The sequence below is a fragment of the Ranitomeya variabilis genome, chromosome 3 (assembly GCF_051348905.1).
Source record: "Ranitomeya variabilis isolate aRanVar5 chromosome 3, aRanVar5.hap1, whole genome shotgun sequence".
NCBI classification, from domain to species: domain Eukaryota; kingdom Metazoa; phylum Chordata; class Amphibia; order Anura; family Dendrobatidae; genus Ranitomeya; species Ranitomeya variabilis.
In genome coordinates this window covers 290,774,185-290,789,133 of record NC_135234.1, presented here as the reverse complement: position 1 = coordinate 290,789,133, position 14,949 = coordinate 290,774,185, and the positions used below count along the sequence as shown (strand labels likewise).

The 14,949-nt window shown below is 47.6% G+C and overlaps 1 protein-coding gene across 1 annotated transcript in view; it reads right to left on the bottom strand.

The window, feature by feature from the left end:
* SPDEF (SAM pointed domain containing ETS transcription factor) overlaps positions 1-14,949 on the bottom strand; it is a 604,091-nt gene that overhangs the window by 199,884 nt on the left and 389,258 nt on the right. The window lies entirely within an intron of this gene.

Genomic DNA, 14,949 nt, shown 5'->3' with positions numbered 1-14,949 from the left:
ATCGGACCCGGAGTGGCGCGGCCCGCCAAATCGGACCCGGAGTGGCGCGGCCCGCCAAATCGGACCCGGAGTGACCCGGGCCACCAAATCGGACCCGGAGTGACTCGGCCCACCAAATCGGACCCTGAGTGACCCGGGCCACCAAATCGGACCCAGAGTGACCCGGCCCACCAAATCGGACCCAGAGTGACCCGGGCCACCAAATCGGACCCAGAGTGACCCGGCCCACCAAATCGGACCCAGAGTGACCCGGCCCACCAAATCGGACCCAGAGTGACCCGGCCCACCAAATCGGACCCAGAGTGACCCGGGCCACCAAATCGGACCCAGAGTGACCCGGGCCCACCAAATCGGACCCAGAGTGACCCGGGCCCCCAAATCGGACCCAGAGTGACCCGGGCCCCCAAATCGGACCCAGAGTGACCCGGGCCCCCAAATCGGACCCAGAGTGACCCGGGCCACCAAATCGGACCCAGAGTGACCCGGGCCACCAAATCGGACCCAGAGTGACCCGGGCCACCAAATCGGACCCAGAGTGACCCGGGCCACCAAATCGGACCCAGAGTGACCCGGGCCACCAAATCGGACCCAGAGTGACCCGGGCCACCAAATCGGACCCAGAGTGACCCGGGCCACCAAATCGGACCCAGAGTGACCCGGGCCACCAAATCGGACCCAGAGTGACCCGGCCCACCAAATCGGACCCAGAGTGACCCGGCCCACCAAATCGGACCCAGAGTGACCCGGCCCACCAAATCGGACCCAGAGTGACCCGGCCCACCAAATCGGACCCAGAGTGGCCTCAACCCTGAGGGGCTACAACTACCAAACCAGCGCCTGAGGGGCACCCAAGTGTGAATGTCTTGCAGGGGCAGCCCAGGCACCATTCCAAAGCACTATCTGTAGTTCCTTCAGGAAATACCCATCTAGTTATTTTTGAAATCCTGTAAACTGTTATAATTGTTCATCTGTTATTTGTTTATGTTTTCTCAGTCCGAGAGGACTGAATTCCACTAGGAGGAGGGGAATGTGGCACCCCAGGAGTCCGGTTGACACAGTGGCATTGCCTCCCTCACAGGGGGTGATGTCATGCCTGGAAGCAAGGAGGGATCCTCTTTCCAGGTACATCAGCATGCAACACCTTTCCTACTCCAGACCAGAAGGGGGAGCTCTAACACCTGACTTCAGGGGAGCTCCCTCTAAGTTCTTGCCTGGAGGAAGGGTTAGGAGTTTCAGTCAGACTCTGAGACTGTGAAGGAGGAAGAGGCAAGTGAGGAGAACCTGAGGGATTGGAGATACGACTGAGCTCACGCCAGGATTGAGCACCAAAGACTGGACACCGGAGTCCGTGGTTATTTGGCAACTGCAGGCCCAGCAACTAAAACTGGAGGACAGGAGATTGCAGGTCTCCTGGCCCCAGCTGACATCCTGAGGTACAGCAGCATACAAGAGCCCGGAGTCACCAGGAGGGAGTGACACCTGGAACTTGCTCAAGCAGCCTGCCATGCAGGTAGTGTTCCATTTAATGGACAGACAGAGAGGGACTTGAGTAGAGCATAAAGCACCAAGAACCCAGAGAACAGCGCAGTAGGGAGGCCTCCAACCCCACGTGGCTAGGTGGATTCTGAATTGCAACCAGGCTACCCAGATCTCCATTACCACCTGTTACCTGTGCTCAGGTCTGCACCTTCAACCAGGAATTAAAGGTAAAGATAACTGCAGCCCTTGTGTCCTCTAGTCCTTTCCTGCACCCTCAGTCCTGCACCTCAACATCCACGATCCTTGCTAGACTCTACTCATAGCCCTGTGCCTTGCTCCACCTGTGGGGAGCAGAACCATCTCAGCTGTGACACTATCGGCCTCAGTGGTCCCCTTAAGCAGCGTTGGCTACCCATTGCAGAACACCACATGTGGCGTCACGTGAAATCCCCTACAAACATTCCCTCATTACTTTTATTGCGCGCCAAGGACCATGGATCGAGTCACTGCAGCCGTGACCACCCCTTTAAGGATCGTCTGACCCGGTTCCGAGTACCACACAGCCCTAGCATGTGTTGAACATTTTTTTGGGGGTGCGGCTCATCCCACTGCCTTGGTGACTGATCATAAGAACTTGGCATACAACAAGTCTGCTAAAAAGTTGACCCTTAGGCAGGCTAGGTTGTCACTTTTTTTCCCTGTTCCTGTTCTCGATCACTTTTCGTCCGGGATCTAAGAATGTAAAGGTTCCAGAGTTTTGATCTAGTGACCCCCTCCGAACCTCCATCCTCCATTCTTCAACCTGGGGGGGTGGTGGCTGATGTGTCATCAGGGCTGAAACAGGAGATTCGAGAATCTCAGTCTCAAGCTCCCCCATCCAAACAGGTTGATAAACTGTTTGTGTCTATTCAGCTTCGACTCAGTGTTTTCCGGGTGTTCCTTGACTCAGCTTTAAGTGGACATCCTGGGATCTCGGCTACTCATGGGGCCATTGTGATTGTCTTTTGGTGGCCCTTGCTCACATCTGATGTGAAGAAGTTTGTGTCTTCCTGTGAAATGTGTGCCCACGTTAAGAGCTCTCATAACCGGCTGGCCACGAAATTGGTGCCTTTGCCAGTTCCTGACAGACCATGGACACATTTGTTCATGGATTTTCCTAGGATAACACGGCCAAATTTGTGGTGTTTGACAGTCTTTCAAAACAAGCACACTTTGTACCCTTGGTAGCATCGCCCTCTGCAGAGACTTTGCCTAGGTTGTTCATTCAGCATGTGGTGCGATTGCATGGTTTGCCCTTGAGTGTGGTATCTGACTGTGAAGTGCAGTTTGTGTCCAGGTTTTGGAGGGCGATTTGCAAAAGGTTGAGTGTTGCATTATCCTCTTCATCTGCATATCATCCAGAGACCAATGGTCAGACTGAACGCACCAACCAGTCATTAAAGCAAATTTTGCACTGTCTTTTCACCTCTAGACAGGATGATTGGTGTGATGCCTTGCCCTTAGCTGAGTTTGCGTTCAATAACCATGTAAACCACTCCACAGGTACCTCCCCTTTCTTCTGCAACTACGGGCTCCACACTTTGGGGAGTTTTCCCGTTTAGACTTCAGTTGCTCTGGGGCTGATGTAGCTGTACAGCAGTTGAGGGATTCCAAAGGAATATTGGGGAGGCTTAGGGGAAGTTTAAGGTTTTTAGAGACAGGAAACGGGCTGTGGGACCGACTCTCCGGGTTAGGGATAAAGTTTAAGCTTAAGATTCCTTTGGCAAAATTGGGGACTAAGTTTATTGGCCCCTATGAGATCATGGCAGTGGTTAACCCAAGGGCATTTCGGTTGCGTCTCCCATTGTCTTTTAAGATCCCCAAAGTATTCCATAGGATCCTGCTGAAACCTTTCGGGGCTGTCGAAGAAGGGTCATTGGGTCCCTCGCCACCTGTTTTGGTGGATGGTCAGAAGTACGGGGTGGAGTGCATTGTGGACTCCCGGATGGTCCGTCGTACCCTTCAGTATCTTGTGCACTGGAAAGGGTATGGTCCAGAGGACTGCTCCTGGGTTACTGCCTGATTGGTTCATGCCAATCGTCTGGTGCGGTCTTTCCATGCCCGATTTCCTGGGAAACCTGAGGGTCCAGTGGCCCCCCGTTGAGAGGGGGGTCACGTTGATTCTGGCTCCATCCTGGTCAGGTCAGGGTTAAGATAGTTCCCCTGTTTGGTTCTGGGGTGGCTATTTAATGCTTGTAGTTCCTGGGTCCAGTGTCGGTGATACATTTACTCGGCTAGGGATTACTGACCCAGGTTGCTTGTCTGTAATCGTTGTGCCTCTGTGCGTGTGACCTTTTTTGTGTATGAACCAATTTGTCCCCTGACTTCTGCCTCTGTTCTGCTCTGTACTGCCCTGTCCTTACTGGTTCTCTGACCCCTTGGCTCGTCTTGGTTCTCTCACTGTCTCATCCCTAGGTACCTCGCTCTTGTTTGGCTTTGACCCTTGGCTCTCCATTTGACTAAGTTTATGTTTTGTGCCCCGTATTCTTCGCTCTCTGCTGCTTCCCCATCCACACACGCGATAGCTCTGCCCCTCCATGATCATGTGACTGCTTATTGTCAAGTCCTGTGTGCACTGTATGCTTTAGCTCTCACACTCCCTGTGCTCGGTTGCAGACTCCCTGCTGGTGCCCCCTAGATTCCCCTAGTGACACACACCATGTGTCATTTCACTCTCCCTGCCTACCTATCACTACAATCTATATACCCCATAATTAATTCTTAGAACGACTGTTGATTAAGCTGGATTTGTGTATTCTATTATGGTATGCCCACATTAAATTATAAACCCCCAAATCTGACCCTATCTAGCCAGCAAATCTCCATACACTGTCTGATTCCGGAGGGGACTGTGCCGAGCAGGGTGGCGACAGGTCTGATAGACCTGATGATGCTGTGCGGCCAGCCAATCACTGTAATACCGCAACCAAGATAAAGGCATTACAGTGTATGGCGGACAATCCCTGCATGTTGATTGGTGCTCCAAAGAGTGCCAAACATGTAGGGTGGGGACCTGAGCTCCAGCCGAATAATCCCAGAAATGCATGGTGCTCGCCTAGTACTGCGAGTACAGCGATGCTCGAGCGAGTAACGAGCATTACCGAGTATGCTCACTCACCACTACTCATGACCCAATATCAATATGGGTTTACTAGGGACCATTCCTGTCAAACTAATCTGATAAGCTTCTATGAAGAGGTAAGTTCCGGACTGGACCAAGAAAATGTAGTGGACGTGGTGTATATGGACTTTTCAAAAGCTTTTAATAGGGTACCACACAAAAGGTTGATACATAAAATGAGAGCAATGGGGATAGGGTAAAATATGTGTAAGTGGGTTAAGAACTGGCTCAGGGATAGGAAACAAAGGGTGGTTATTAATGGAACACACATACAGGGTCACAGTTAACAGTGGGGTATCACAGGAGTCAGTATTAACATATTTATTAATGACCTTGAAGGGGGCATACAGAGAAGAATTTCCATTTTTGCAGCTGACACTAAACTCTGCAGAGTAATTAATACAGAGGGTGACAATTTTATATTACAGGAGGATTTATGCAAACTAGAAGCCTGGGCTGATCAATGGCAAATGAGCTTTAATGGTGATAAATGTAAGGTCATGCACTTGGGCAGAAGAAATAAGATGTCTTATTATGTGCTTAATTGTAAAACACTGGGCAAAACCGTCACTGAAAAAGACCTGGGTGTATGGGTGATGTGTTATGATCCTTAGTGGTTGAGGATCACAAATTACTCCAGCTAAGTAACAAACATAGGACAAGCTCTAGGGAGGTGGCAAACTGGACTGACCGCAAATCTGAACCTATCCAAACACACTAGAAGTAGCCGGTGAACGTGCCTAAAAATCCTGGACGTCTCAAGCCAGCCTGAGGAACTAACTACCCCTAGAGAGAAAGAAAGACCTCTCTTGCCTCCAGAGAAATAATCCCCAAAGATATAGAAGCCCCCAACAAATAATAACGGTGAGGTAAGAGGAAGGCACATACACAGGGGTGAAAGCAGATTCAGCAAATGAGGCCCACTAATACTAGATAGCAGAAAATAGAAAAGGGAATCTATGCGGTCAGTAAAAAACCCTTACAAAATATCCACTCTGAGATTTCAAGAACCCCCACACCAACTAACGGTGTGGGGGGAGAAACTCACTCCCCTAGAGCAACCAGCAAGCGAGGAAATCACATTTTAGCGAGCTGGACTAAAAACATAATGAACGCTGAAAATCAAAAAAAGATCAAACAAAAACTTAGCTTGTCTTGGAGAGACTGGGAGCAAGGTAGCCACAAGGAATCTGAAGAGCACTGAATACATTGATAGCAGGCAAGGAACTGAGTATCCAGGTGAGCTAAATAGGAAACCAACCGAGGATAACGAACCAGCTGATGCTGCAACCTGCAGAAAGACAACACTACACAGTACCGCTTGTGACCACTAGAGGGAGCCCAAAAATAGAGTTCACAACAGTGATGACAAACTTACATTTAGTGGCCAGTGTCAGGCAGCTGCTGCAAAGGCAAATTTTATAATGGGATGCATTAAAAGAGGCATAGATGCTCATGAAGAGAACATAATTCTACCACTATACAAGTCACTAGTGCTATCACACTTAGAATTCTTTGTACAGTTATGGTCTCCGGCGTATAAGAAAGACATAGCTGAACAAGAGCATGTGCAGAGAAGAGCGACCAAGGTTATTAGAGTACTGGGGGGTTTGCAATACCAAGACAGGGTATTACACTTGGGGTTATTTAGTTTGGAAAAATAAAGGCTAAGGGGTGATCTGAGATGGGGACAAGGGGGCATCCTCTACGTCTGGAGGAAAGAAGGTTTAATCATAATAGACACAGATTTTCCTGTAAGAGCATTTAGACTATGGAACTCTCTGCCGTTGCCACGGGAAGCCTAGGTAGGCAAGAGCTAATAACCCAGGCCCCTGCGATTTCCCTCAACTCTGGGAAACCCTGACTGACCCTCTCCCAGAGTTTACACTGATGGTGTGCATGTCTGGGCCTCCATCCTCACCCTGTCTCCTGTTTCAACCCTAGGCTGAAACCACCACCCACCACCCAGTGAAGAGACCACACACCAATACCGACAGTTAGCACAGACAAGGATAACGGAAAATATGCACCACGCCACAGTCACACAGGAATACAATATAAGTGCACAGGGCAAAACAAATACAAATAAAGGAAGGAGAAAATACGACAAAGGGAAATACACCACCAGATACGAAACTCCTTCTCCTAGACCACCACTCCAGACCGAGATAACCAAGCACTAGACAGAAGCTATAATCGGCGACGCCCAATGTTCAGAAGAACTATTTAAAGGCAGTGGGCGTGACCCAACTTCCAATCCGAGCACCAGCTAAATTAACCCCGGACCAGCTAGATAAAATCTAGCCGACGTCACTGAGCGCATAGTGGACAAAAGCGGAATTACCGCTGTCTGTCGAATGCCCTAGTATGAACAGCGTCCGACATGACAGTACCCCGCCTTCTACGAGGGACCCCAGGGCCCTCACGACTTATAGGACCCGGCTTGTCCGGATGGCGGCGGTGAAACATACTGACCAGCCGATCCGCATGAATGTCCGAGGCTGGTACCCAAGACCTCTCCTCAGGCCCATAACCACGCCAGTGTTCCAAGTACTGTAAAGTGCGGCACACTACACGAGAGTCAACCACCTTGGAAACTTGAAATTCCAAATTACCAACCACCAAGACTGGAGAAGGCATTGGCGTTGCGTCCACGGAACCCACCACCTTTTTTAATAATGATCTGTGGAATACGTTGTGTATCTTATACACCGTAGGAAGCTCCAATCAGTACGCTATTGGGTTAATGACGGCGGTGACCCTAAATGGACCAATAAACCTAGGACCCAATTTAAGGCATGGTATTTTGAGTCTTATGTTTTTTGTGGATAACCACACCCAGTCATCCACACTCAGGTCCGGACCTGGCACACGCCTACTGTCAGCCACACGTTTGTACCTAGCACCCACGCTCAACAGGCGCTGTTTAACTCTCCTCCAGACTGATGACAGTTGTGCTCCTAACTGGTCTTCCTCCGGGACGCCGGAAGAGCCCCCTGACTCAAAGTACAAAATTGAGGATGTAGCCCGTGAACACAAAAAAACGGAGACTCCCCAGAAGACTCCTGGCGGTGATTATTGATGGCAAACTCAGCCAAAGGAAGGAACGTCGACCACTCCTCCTGGTTATCAGAAACAAAGCAGCGTAAGTACTGCTCCAAATTTTGGTTCATACGCTCGGTCTGACCATTTGACTGAGGATGAAATGCCGAAGAATGAGACAACTTGATCCCCAGCCGTGAGCAAAACGCTTTCCAAAATTTTGCCACAAACTGAGTACCTCTATCAGAAACGATGTCAGACGGAACCCCATGAAGTCTGACCACCTCCTGCACAAATACCTGAGCCAGAGTCTTAGCGTTAGGCAACGAAGGCAAAGACACAAAGTGTGACATTTTTGAGAACCGATCAACAATCACCAAAATGACCGTGTTCCCAGCTGAGGAGGGCAAGTCAGTGATAAAATCCATGGAGATCTCCGTCCATGGCTTACTAGGTACCTCGAGAGGAAGTAGTGTGCCAACAGGACGGGAACGGGGGGCGTCTTAGCCCTAGCGCACGTGGTGCAAGCTGAAACGTATGAGACCACGTCCTGTCAGATTTTGGGCCACCAAAACAGACGTGACACCAACTCCAAAGTACCCCTGACCCCTGGGTGGCCAGCCAGGACAGCATCATGATGCTCCGCCAAAACCTTTAAGCGGAGATGAAGCGGTACAAACGATTTGTTGATGGGAAGCTCAGATGGTACCTCCTCCTGGGCCTCGGCAATCTCAGCCTCAACCACGGTTGTGAGAGCCGAAACCACAACACCCTTTTGGAGGATGGGTACCGGATCTTCCCAAGGTTCTCCCCCCGGAAAACAACTGGACAGAGCATCCGCCTTAGTGTTTTTAGACCCAGGTCTGTAAGTAACAACAAAGTTGAACCAAGTGAAAAACAATGCCCAGCGAGCCTGCCTGGGAGATAGACGCTTGGCAAACTCCAAATAAAGCAAATTCTTATGGTCGGTAATAACAGTAACCTGATGAACCGACCCCTCCAAGAAGTGTCGCCATTCCTCAAAGGCCAACTTGATTGCCAACAACTCCCTGTTGCCGATATCGTAGTTACGTTCGGCGGGCGACAGTTTCTTGGAGAAATAGGTGCATGGACGCAAATCGCTCAAGGATGAGCCTTGCGACAGCACCGCCCCCACACCAACCTCAGACGCATCGACTTCCACGACAAAAGGTTTCGATACGTCTGGCTGCACAAGAATGGGGGCTGAAACAAAACTGTTCTTAAGAAATTCAAATGCGCACACAGCAGCCTCAGGCCAAACGGAGAAATTGGTACTCTTTTTAGTCATGTCAGTTAGCGGTTTAGCAATGATAGAAAAATCCTTGATAAACTTCCTATAGTAGTTAGAAAACCCAAGGAACCGCTGAAGTGCTTTTAGGTTATCAGGCCATTCCCAATGCAACACCGCTTGCACCTTAGCGGCGTCCATTTTAAACCCAGCAGCAGACACAATATAACCCAAGAAAGGCAACTCCTGAACCGAAAATACACATTTCTCAAGTTTTGCATAGAGCTTATTCTCTCTGAGAAGCTGTAACACCTGCCTCACATGATCTAAATGAGTATCACGGTCGCAAGAATATATGAGAATGTCATCTAGGTACACAATAACGAATTTCCCCAAAACATGCGAGAACACATCATTTATGAAATGTTGGAACACTGCAGGTGCGTTTGTCAACCCAAATGGCATTACCAAATTTTCAAAATGACCCTCAGGGGTTTTAAAAGCCGTCTTCCACTCATCACCTTGATGGACTCATACGAGGTTGTACGCCCCCACTGAGGTCAAGCTTGGTAAACCACTTAGCACCTGCCACCTGGTTGAACAAATCTGGTATCAGTGGCATAGGGTATGGATCACGAACCGTAATCTGGTTTAACTCCCTGAAATCCAGACACGGGCGTAGTCCGCCATCTTTCTTCTTTACGAAGAAGAACCCCGCTGCCACAGGTGAGGATGAAGGCCTGATGTGCCCTTTGCTCAAACTTTCAGCAATGTAATCCTTTAACGCTTGTCTCTCCGGACCGGAGATGTTAAACATCCTAGCTTTAGGCAATTTGGCCCCTGGTTTAAACCTGATAGTACAGTCATAGGGGCGATGTGGTGGCAACTCTGAACAACCCTTCTCAGAGAACACATCCGCAAAATCCAGAAGTGACTCAGGAACGCTTGAAGTCACAGCAGACACATGTGGCCAGGAATTCTCCTGGCAGAATTCGCTCCACTGAATTATGTCCTAAGTTTTCCAGTCAATAACCGGGTTGTGCATAGACAACCATGGAAAATCCAAAACCACCTGTGCAGGAAGATTCCTGAGCACCTTACATGTAACCTGCTCGACATGTAGAACCCCAATGTGGAGTTTCATCTCAGCCACAAACTCAGTAATCTCCCCCTGTGGGAAAGGAGCAGCATTGATGGTGACCACGCGGATAGGATGAGGCAGTTTTTCGATCCTAAAACCGGCTGTGCGCGCAAACTCCTCATCAATGAGATTTGTGGCAGAACCACTATCAACAAAAACAGTGATTGGCAGCTCTCTGCCAGCAATAATAACTATGGCAGGGAGCATGCATTGAGAAACCACCATGGAGGATATGCATAAGCTCAGATTGGCCTCCTCCACACCCTCTGAGCTTAGAAGTTTTCCACCGTTGCGTTTTTCTTAGACAGCAGAGGACAAATGTTAACAAAATGACCAGTTTTACCACAGTAAAAACAGGCTCCCTGCTTCTTTAGCACAGGGGCTCGATGCTTAACATGTGACACCCCTGCGATTTGCATAGGCTCCGTGGGCTCACCTGCAGCAACCTCATGTGAACCTAAACCCTCTCCCATAGGCGACTGTCATGGATCCCAATGGCTGGGGATCGCACTGGACAAGCAAAATAACATAAATAACGGACGAGCTCTAGGGTGATGGAACCTGGGCTGACCGCTGCCCTACTCCTGACAAACACAACTAGAAATAGCCAGGGAGCGTGCCTACGTTGATTCTAGACGCCACGCGCCAGCCTAAGAGCTAACTAGCACTGCAGAGGAAATAAAGACCTAGCTTGCCTCCAGAGGAATGAACCCCAAAAGGTATAGTTGCCCCCCCACATGTATTGACGGTGAAATGAGAGGAAGGCACGCACATAGAGATGAAAAATAGATTTAGCAAAATGAGGCCCGCTATAACTAGAAAGCAGAATGATACAAAAGGGGTCTGAGCGGTCAGCAAAAAACCCTAATCAAAAACCATCCTGAGATTACAAGAACCCATGTGCCAACTCATGGCACATGGGGAGAACCTCAGCCCACTAGAGCTACCAGCTAGCATAGAGTCATAATTAGCAAGCTGGACAAAAAAAACCAAACAACTGAAAAACAGAACTTAGCTTATCCTGAGAGATCTGGGAGCAGGTAGTCAGGAACCAAACTGAGCACATCTGAGTACATTGATAGCCGGCAAGGGAATGACAGGAAAGCCAGGTTAAATAGGAAACACCCAGCCTCTGATGGACAGGTGGAAACCAGAGACCGCAACCCACCAAAGTCACCCAGTACCAGCCGTAACCACCAGAGGGAGCCCAAAAACAGAATCCACAACAGGCGACGTCTCATGCTCCCCCTGACGCAAACGACGATCAATGCGGACAACAAGACTAATAGCGGAATCTAGAGAAGCAGGAGTCTCGTACATCAGGAGGGCTTTTTTAACCCTTCCAGAAACCCCATGAATAAACTGACTCCGCAGCGCGGGATCATTCCACTGTGTGTCGACCGCCCAGCGGTGAAATTCAGAACAGTAATCCTCTGCAACACGCTCCCCCTGGCGAATAGCGCATATCTTAGATTCTGCTAGAGCCAGTCTGTCAGGATCATCGTAAATGTGTCCAAGAGCAGAAAAAAAAACTCTCCACTGAGTTAAATGCAGCAGAATCAGAAGGCAAAGAAAATGCCCATGCTTGAGGATTCCCGTTTAGTAATGACAACACCAGGCCCACACGCTGAGCCTCATTACCTAAGGAGATCGGCCGCATACGAAAATATAGTTTGCAAGCTTCACAAAAAGTAACAAATTTACTGCGTTCTCCAGCAAATCTTTCAGGTAAAGGAAACTTAGGCTCAGCCACTCTACCTGTTGCTGCAGCTTGCACATTAGATACTGCTAGTCCCTGTTGCTGCACTGCCCCCCTCAACTCAGTGGCCTGTAGGGACAGCGCCTCCAACTGGCGGGTTATGGAAGTCATGGAATCCATGGAATTCAAATAATGTAGGCCGATTATAAAGTCACGGGAAGCCTAGGTAGGCAAGAGCTAATAACCCAGGCCCCTGCGATTTCCCTCAACTCTGGGAAACCCTGACTGACCCTCTCCCAGAGTTTACACTGATGGTGTGCATGTCTGGGCCTCCATCCTCACCCTGTCTCCTGTTTCAACCCTAGGCTGAAACCACCACCCACCACCCAGTGAAGAGACCACACACCAATACCCACAGTTAGCACAGACAAGGATAACGGAAAATATGCACCACGCCGCAGTCACACAGGAATACAATATAAGTGCACAGGGCAAAACAAATACAAATAAAGGAAGGAGAAAATACGACAAAGGGAAATACACCACCAGATACAAAACTCCTTCTCCTAGACCACCACTCCAGCCCGAGATAACCAAGCACAAGACAGAAGCTATAATCGGCGATGCCCAATGTTCAGAAGAACTATTTAACGGCAGTGGGCGTGACCCAACTTCCAATCCAAGCACCAGCTAAATTAACCCCGGACCAGCTAGATAAAATCTAGCCGACGCCACTGAGCGCATAGTGGACAAAAGCGGAATTACTGCTGTCTGTCGAACGCCCTAGTATGAACAGCGTCTGACATGACAGCCGTATGATGCTGTAATGAGTGATTCATTACTAAAATTTAAGAAGGGACTGGATGCCTTTCTTGAAAATTATAATGTTACAGGTTATTCATATTAGATTCCTTGATATGGTGTTGATCCAGGGAGCAAGTCTGATTGCCGTATGTGGAGCTGGGAAGGAATTTTTTCCCCAATGTGGAGCTTACTGTTTGCCCCATGGGTTGTTTTTGCCTTCCTCTGGATCAACATGTTAGTGCATAATAGGTTAGGATATGTGTTGAACTAGATTGACTTATAGTCTTCCTTCAACCTTAAAAACTATGTTACTATGTAACCAATTTTTTTCCGATTTTATGAATATTGCTTGTTTTTCCAATCACGAATCCGAATGTGCCATATTCGGTCCGAATTTATGTTTGGCGATTGATATCCGAACATATTTCCTCATTTGCACTATCCATAAACAGAGAAAGTGAGGGAATCAATTTAAATCTCCTGTTCCAGATGTAATACATCCTAGGGTACTGAAAGAGTTAGCGGAGGAAATTGCAGAACCACTAGTCAGAATCTTTGAAAAATCCTGGAAAACAGGAGAAATCCCAGAAGATTAGTGAAGGGCAAGTGTTGTCCCTATGTTCAAAAAAGGAAAGAACATGGAGGAAATTACAGACCAGTGTGCCTTACTTCTATACCAGGAAAGATAGTTGAACAAATTATAAAAAACCCACAATGGTCACAGAAATAACTTGAATAATCTGACAAAAGTAATAATAAATTAAAAATCTATGAAAATGAACAAATGAAAGTAAGACATTGCTTTTCAACCATGCATCCACAGAATTAAAAAAAAAATAAATAAAGCTCATAAAATAGGCCTGGACCGAAATCATGGTACCCTTAACTTAATATTTTGTTGCACAACCTTTTGAGATAATCACTGCAATCAAGTGATTCCTGTAACTGTCAATGAGACTTCTTCACCCCTCAATAGGTATTTTGGGCCATTCCTCAAGAGCAAACTGCTCCAGTTGTCTCGTGTGGAAGGTTGCCTTTTCCAGACGGCATGTTTCAGCTTTTTCCAAAGATGTTCAATAGGATTTAGGTCAGGGCTCATAGAAGGCCACTTCAGAATAGTCCAATGTTTTCCTCTTAGCCATTCTTGGGAGTTTTTAGCTGTGTGTTTTGTGTCATTATCCTTGCGACTGAGACCAAGATTTCTGATACTGGGCAGCACATTTCTCTCTAGAATCCCTTGATAGTCTTGAGATTTCATTGTACCCTGCACAGATTCTAGACACCCTGTGCCAGATGTAGCAAAGCAGCCCTGGAACAGAACAAAGTCTCCTCCATGTTTCACAGTAGACACAGTGTCCTTTTCTTGATATGCTTCATTTTTCCATCTGTGAACATAGAGCTCATGTGCCTTGCCAAAAAAGTTCCATTTTTATCTCATCTGTCCATAGGACATTCTCCCAGAAGCTTTGTGGCTTGTCCACATGAAGTATGGAAAATTCCAGTCTGGGTCGTCTCCTATGAAGTCCACTTTGGCTCAGACAACGACGGATGATGCGATCTGACACATATGTTCCTTGAGCTTGAAGTTCACCTTTAAACTGTTCAGAAGCTTTTCTGGGCTCTTTTGTTACCATTCGTATTATCCGTCTCTTTGATTTGTCATCAATTTTCCTTCTGCGGCCATGTTCAGGGAGGTTGGCTACAGTCCCACGGATCTTAAATTTCTGAATAATATGTGCAACTGTAGTCACAGGAACATCAACTGCTTGGAGATGATCTTATAACTTTTACCTTTAACATGTTTGTTTATAATTTTCTTTCTAATCTCCTGAGACAACTCTTTCCTTTGCTTCCTCTGGTCCTTGTTGAGTGTGATACACATCATGTCACCAAACAGCACAGTTAGTATCTGTAGTCCTATATACAGGCCCACTCACTGATTCCAAGATTGTAGACACCTGTGATGCTAATTAGTGGACACACCATGATTTAAAATGTCCCTTTTGTCACATTATTTTCAGGGGTACCATCATTTCTGTCCAGGCCTATTTCATGAGTTTTTTTTTTTTTTTTTTAATTCTGTGGAAGCATGGTTGAAAAGCAATGTCTGACTTTCATTTGTTCATTCTCATAGATCTTTTATTTATTATTCCTTTTGTCAGATTCAATTTATTTCTGTGACCATTGTGGGTTTTTCTGTCATTAAACGAGGGATACCAACAATTTTGACCATGTGTGTAAGTGTTTTTGGTTATTTTAATTCAATTAAGGAGTCTGTCATTATTTCAAATAAAATACTTTATTCTGGGTGTTTTCTTTTTACAATATGACTATAGGGGGGCCTCTTATACATGCCTCTCCATTACTAACCCCTG